At 43.7% G+C, this 6,683-nt stretch overlaps 1 long non-coding RNA gene across 1 annotated transcript; it reads right to left on the bottom strand.

Moving 5' to 3' along the window:
* On the bottom strand, positions 1-4,477 carry LOC139314681 (uncharacterized). The gene is made up of 3 exons (XR_011600205.1): positions 4,418-4,477; positions 1,791-1,931; positions 1-53 (listed from the first exon to the last, which is right to left on the bottom strand). It is a non-coding gene; the product is annotated as an uncharacterized lncRNA (long non-coding RNA).
* Positions 4,478-6,683: the final 2,206 nt, after the last annotated feature.

Raw genomic sequence — 6,683 nt, 5'->3', positions numbered from 1 at the left:
GGGTGTTCTGAATGGCCGAGTTGACCAAGTTGCTGAGCAGCAAGGCAATCAGGCTGCGGAGAAAAGGAAAGCAGAGGGTCGCTCAGTGAGGAGCCGAGGGGCGTTTCAGCTCCCCCGGGGGAGGAGAGGGGACCAGCCCCAGCAACGAGGCTCAAACCATCAAGGGGGTGGGGGGTGGAGAATAAAAATAAAGAAAGCTGCAAGTCCTCTGCAGCTTTTCCTTTGCAGCATTTACTCTTTTCTTTTGCTCGCTCTGCCTGCCTGTCTATGCGGTCTGTTTATGTATCTACAGTCTCTCTCTATCCACCTATCATCTCTCTATCATCTATCTTATAACTGTCTGTCTGTCTCTCTCTCTCTATCATCCATCCATCTTCTATCCAATCTAATTTCTCTCTCTTTCTGCCTGTCTGTCTCATCTATCTATCTATCTATCTATCTATCTATCTATCTATCTATCTATCTATCTATCTATCTATCATCTCTATCTAATCATATCTATATCTATCTATCTATCTATATCTATCTATCTAATCATATCTATCTATCTAATCATATCTATCTATCTCTATCTATCTATCATCTCTATCTAATCATATCTATATCTATCTATCTATCTATCTATCTATCTATCTATCTATCTATCATCTCTATCTAATCATATCTATATCTATATCTATCTATCTATCTATCTATCTATCTATCTATCTATCTATCATCTCTATCTAATCATATCTATATCTATCTATCTATCTATATCTATCTATCTAATCATATCTATCTATCTCTATCTATCATCTCTATCTAATCATATCTATATCTATCTATCTATCTATCTATCTATCTATCTATCTATCATCTCTATCTAATCATATCTATATCTATCTATCTATCTATCTATCTATCTATCTATCTATCTATCTATCATCTCTATCTAATCATATCTATATCTATCTATCTATCTATATCTATCTATCTAATCATATCTATCTATCTAATCATATCTATCTATCTCTATCTATCTATCATCTCTATCTAATCATATCTATATCTATCTATCTATCTATCTATCTATCTATCTATCTATCTATCTATATCTATCTAATCATATCTATTATATCTATCTATCTATCTATCTATCTATCTATCTATCTATCTATCTATCTATCTACAGTATCTATCTATCATCTCTATCTAATCTCTATCTCTATCTATCTTATCTATCTATCTATCTATCTATCTATCTATCTATCTAATCATATCTCTATCTATCTATCTATCTATCTATCTATCTATCTATCATCTCTATCTATCTAATCATCTCTATCTCTATCTCTCTATCATTTATCTAATCATATCTATCTACCTACCTACCTACCTATCTCTATCCTATCTTTCTATTTCTATCTAATTATATCTGTCTGTCTATTATCTCTGTGTCTATCTGTCTGTCATCATCTGTCATATCTCTCTCTAATCTATCATTTCCATGTGTCTGTTGTCCATCTATCTATCTGTCCCCCTCTTTCCCTCTCCCTCTCTCTTTCTCTCTCCATCTTCAGTACTACAGTATCTCTTCTCTCATTCTCAACCTCTCTATCATGAATGACCGTGGTCTGGGCTCACCCAACTAAGCCACAAAAACTCCCCAAACGTGGTCTGTCTAGACAACACCGCTGGGTCTCAAGGTGGCCTGGTGAAGAATATGGTGCGGAGGCAGCCTCTGGGCCCCCTGGGTGGACCCTTAGAAGGCAGACCCCCCCTCTCTCCCCTCCTTTCTGCCCGCCTACCCTGGAGGCAGCTTGACGGTAAAACCAGCCACAAGGTTTCGGCAGTTTTTAAGGACCAGCTTGAGGTCACCAGGTTTGTCTTGGGTGATGGCCAGGTCTGCAGTGATGTTCACATCCACAGTGACGGTCCGGAACAGCTTCCTGTTGAAGACAAATAGGAAAGGGATGTGATGGTGGAAATCCAGACCAGGCTGCCTGGTCCTTTCCTGCTCCACCATTCTGGACATAGCAGAGTAACAAAACTGGAAGAGACCTTGGAGGTCTTCTAGTCCAGCCGCCTGCTCAAGCAGGAGAACCTGTACCATTCTGGACAAACCATTGTCCAGTCTCTTGTCAGTGTTCCAAGTAATACGCCCGTAGCAAACATAACTCCGAGGCAGAATTAGATTCCGCACAGAATAGTTTATTTGGATATATCATATTGGCACCGGCTGGGGAAAACCGACTCTGAATGTTCCCGCAGTTGTCACCTTCAGGGTTGAAAACCTCCAGTGATGGAGCACCCACAGCTTCTGGACTAACAGTAACAGAGTTGGAAGGGACCTTGGAGGTCATCTAGTCCAACCCCCTGCTCACGCAGGAGACCTGTACTACGGATTCGAACCGCTAACCTTTCTGATCGACAAGCTCAGTGTCTTAGCCACAGAGCCACCTAGGATAGGAGCCTTCCAATATTTGAGGGGCTGCCAAAGAGAAGAGAAAGGGGGTCAAGCTGTTTTCCAAAGCTCCTGAAGGGCAGACAAGGAACAATGGATGGAAACTGACCAAGGAGAGATTCAACTTGGAAATAAGGAGAAATTTTCTGACAGAACAATCAACCGATGGACCAGAAGTTGCCTTTGGAAGTTGTGGGAGCTTCATCCCTGGAGGCTTTCAAGAAGAGACTGGACTGCCGTCTGTCATAAATGGAGTAGGGTCTCCTGCTTGGGCGGGGGGTTGGTCTAGATGACCTACAAGCTCCCTTCCAACTATGTTATTCTGTTAGGGTCTCCTTCCATGGGCAGAGATAGTCCCCTTCCAACCTTATTCTATTTTTGATGTCCTATGTCTCTCATCTGGTCTAGTCCCCATTCTTCACCCCCTCCTTATTGAGTTGAGATGGAGAGACAGCCATTACAAATAGTCACCAAGGAGATTCCATATCTATTAAGGGAACAAAATCTGGGCCTCTCCCCCTTTAAGTCCAGACCCTTCCTTGCTACTTCGGCTTGGCGCCTCACAGGTATCCTGCCATCAAAAACTGGAAGGGGGAAGAAGGGGGGAAGGATGAAAGGGAAATAAAGGTTTGTGTGTACGTGATAAGAAATTGGGAGGAGGGAATGCAGAGGTGATATTCAGCTGGTTCGGGTAAACCGGTAGTAGCAACCTGCGGGCCCCACCTGGCCTCGCAGGTGGCCAGGCCCAGGAGTAATCCCGTCCTATATCACTGTGGTTTTGATGCTGCACGCATGTGTGGACGGCACACACGAGTGAATTGCCGTGTTGTTTGATGTTGCACGTGATAGAATGTGATAGCCTACCTCTGGGGGAATGACAGGTGATAAAAATCTTTTTTGTACTAGCATCCCATGGCCAGGCACCCTGAGAAATATGCGGGTTACTCCCAAACATTTCAGAGTTCTCAAAACATCTTGGCGAACTCTGGTTGGTTGGAAACAGACTGTTCACGGGGGGGAAGGATCAGGGGTGAAATGCTCCCAGTTCGGACTAGATTGCCTGATCCAGTAGCGATGGAGGCGGGTGGTTCGGAGAACCGGTAGCAAAAATCCCTGCGCCCCCCCCTCCATGCCCAGCTGAGCCATGCAATCATCAGAGGCTTTTATTTTAATTTTTAAAAGCATTTTTCTACGACCTCTTCGGCTGAAAAAATGTTTTTAAAAGTAAAAAAAAAAGCCTCTGATGATCGCGCGGCTCAGCTGGGATCGTCAGAGGCTTTTAAAAGCATTTTTTCTATGACCTCTTCGGCTGAAAAAATGTTTTTAAAAGTAAAAAAAAAAGCCTCTGATGATCGCGCGGCTCAGCTGGGATCGTCAGAGGCTTTTAAAAGCATTTTTTCTACAACCTCTTCGGCTGAAAAAATGTTTTTAAAAGTAAAAAAAAAAGCCTCTGATGATCGCATGGCTCAGCTGGGATCGTCAGAGGCTTTTAAAAGCATTTTTTCTATGACCTCTTCGGCCGAAGAGGTTGTAGGAAAAAAAAATGCCTTTAAAAGCTTCTGATGATCCCAGCTGAGTTGCCTGATCGTCAGAGCCTTTTAAAAGCATTTTTTTACAATCTCTTTGGCTGAAGAGATTGTAGAAAAAATGGTTTTAAAAGTAAAAAAAGAGAAAAAGTTGGCCATGCCCACCCAGTCACATTACCCCCCCCAAGCCATGCCCACAGAACCGGTAGTAACAAATTTTAGATTTCACCCCTGGGAAGGATGGGCTGAAAGAAAACATACACCTTATTTTTGTATCTAGCGAGCACGGGAGATTTCAGAGCCGGCTCGAGTTTACCGCAACCAACATCCTGAGTAAAAGAACCCTTTGCTTTAACCAGATGGAGTCGAGGGTTTCTCTTTCCCAAGGGATCGGATTGGGGCGGGTCTGACACAACCCTCTCTCCCTCAAACACGTTTGACTCACACTGGCAATTTCATGACGATCTGTGTTTGCAAATTGAGGATTAACTCCGTTCCATGTATGATCTTCCAAGATCCTCTGATAAACTGAAGATTCAAAATATCATGCCTATGGAGGGAATGAAATAAAGAGAGTAAAGGAAAGGGGTCACCCCAAAATTGACATTGGCTTTTCAAGTTGCCTTCACTGGTCCCCCTGTTTTCTCTTAATGTCTACCAAGGGATCCATTTGGCTCAATAAGGGAAGTGATCCATCAAACTCATCTTTCAATCAGAATCTCACTTGTCTCCTGGAGAGGTCTTCCCATCTACAGGTAGTCCTCGACTTATGACTACAACAGACTTCCAAATTTCTGCTAAGCGAGATGTGTGTTAAGTGAGTTTTGCCCCAATTTACGACCTTTCTCACCCCAGTCGTTAAGCGAATCGCGCAATTGGTAAGTTAGTAACATGGTTGTTAAGTGAATCTGATTGATGTGGCTTGTCAGAAGGTCTCAACAGTCCTCCAAAGCTTCTCGCTTACAGGTATTCCTCGACTTATGACCGCAGTTGAGCCTCAAATTTCCATTGCTCACCAGGAGAGTTGTTCAGTGAGTTTTTCCTTTGTTGCCACAGCTGTGAAGTGAATCACTGCAGTCGTTAAGTCGGTCACCCGGTCACTAACTGAATCTGGCCTCCCTATTGACTTTGCTTGTCAGAAGGTTGCAAAAGGGGAATCACGTGACCCCGGGACACTGCGACCGTCATAAGTACATGCCAGTGGCCAAGCCTCTGAATTTTGATCCTGTGACCACAGGGATGCTGCAACGGTCGTTAAGTGTGAAAAATGGCCACACATCACTTTTTTCATATCATCGTAACTTCAAATGGTGGTGCGGTGGCCTAGAGGTGGAGCTCTCGCCTCACAATCCGGAGGCTGTGAGTTCGATCCTACCCTGTTTCCCCCAAAATAAGACCTCCCCTGATAATAAGCCCAATTGGGCTTTTGAGCACATGGCAATATAGCCAAACACTTATTTCAGGGTTGAAAAAAATATAAGACAAGGTCTTGTTTTCAGGGAAACACGGTAGATAGAGGCAGATATTTCTCTCTCTGGATACACTGAGAATGTATCTGCAGAACAAAACTCCTCATTGGCGACAGGAAAGGCATCCGGCCAGTAAACAGTCTGCTAACTCCATTCCGTTGCCCAGACTCCATCCTGCAAGGGATTATGCGGTCATCAAAAGAAGATGATGATTGTAACTTTGAACGGTCATTAAATGGACTGCTTTAAGTTGAGGACTGCCTGTAGTAGCATCTGTGATTCTTTTCCTTTCCTTTTTTTTAACCTCACATTCGCAGCCGCCACCCTGAGGCCGACGTGAATAATGAAGCTCCACTCGGCATGGAGAATCAGTTGGTTCGTCCTGCGCTGTGAATTATCTGAAAATAATCCGGCTTTATCTGGAGAGGAATTTATGGTGCTTTGCTCACCTGCATCTTCTAGTCTATCTCTAGACACGCGGACTTTCCAGGTGAGGGATTAGGTCTGCATGGAACCGCCAGGCATTTTCTCACCCTCCATAATCTGATTTATTTTTCCTAGCTCAAACGCAAAAGGGTATTTTTCAATCGAGAAAAAAAACACGAAGCCATTCCGAACCATATATCGAAATACGCTTCCCATCACTTTCCCCTGCAATAAATCCAACCGTCTCAAGTAGAGGACCTCCTGATGTTTTGGGAATCCTCAACCAAGCAAGAATTCAAGGAGCTGAAATTCAGGGTTTCTCCGGGACTTCAGGTGGGGAGGAGACCAAGAATAAACAGGTAATCCCGGATTTACAACCATTGAACTCTTAACCGTTGCAACATCCCCATCGTCATGTGATCAAAATCCAGATGCTTGGCAACTGGTTTCATATTTATGACGGATGCAGCGTCCGGGGGGGTGGTGGTCACGTGACCGTCTGACAAGCAAAGTCAATGGGGAAGCCAGATTCACTTAACAACCATGTCATTAATTCAAGAGCTTGTCTTTAGAGGTTGTGGGTACTTCCTCACTGGAGGTCTTTAAGAAGAGACTGGACAGCCACGTGTCTGAAACGGTATAAGGTCTCCTGCATGAGCAGGGGGGTTGGACTAGAAGGCCTTCAGGCTCCCATCCGGCCCCTAGGATTAGATAGATAGATAGATAGATAGATAGACAGACAGACAGACAGACAGACCGACAGACAGATAGATACATAGACAGACAGACAGACAAACACAGATAGATAGATAGATG

This window comes from Pituophis catenifer, unplaced genomic scaffold (genome assembly GCF_029215685.1).
Source record: "Pituophis catenifer annectens isolate HBS135680 unplaced genomic scaffold, rPitCat1.0.hap2 SCAF_3, whole genome shotgun sequence".
Lineage (NCBI taxonomy): Eukaryota > Metazoa > Chordata > Lepidosauria > Squamata > Colubridae > Pituophis > Pituophis catenifer.
This window is presented reverse-complemented; position numbering and strand designations above follow the sequence as displayed.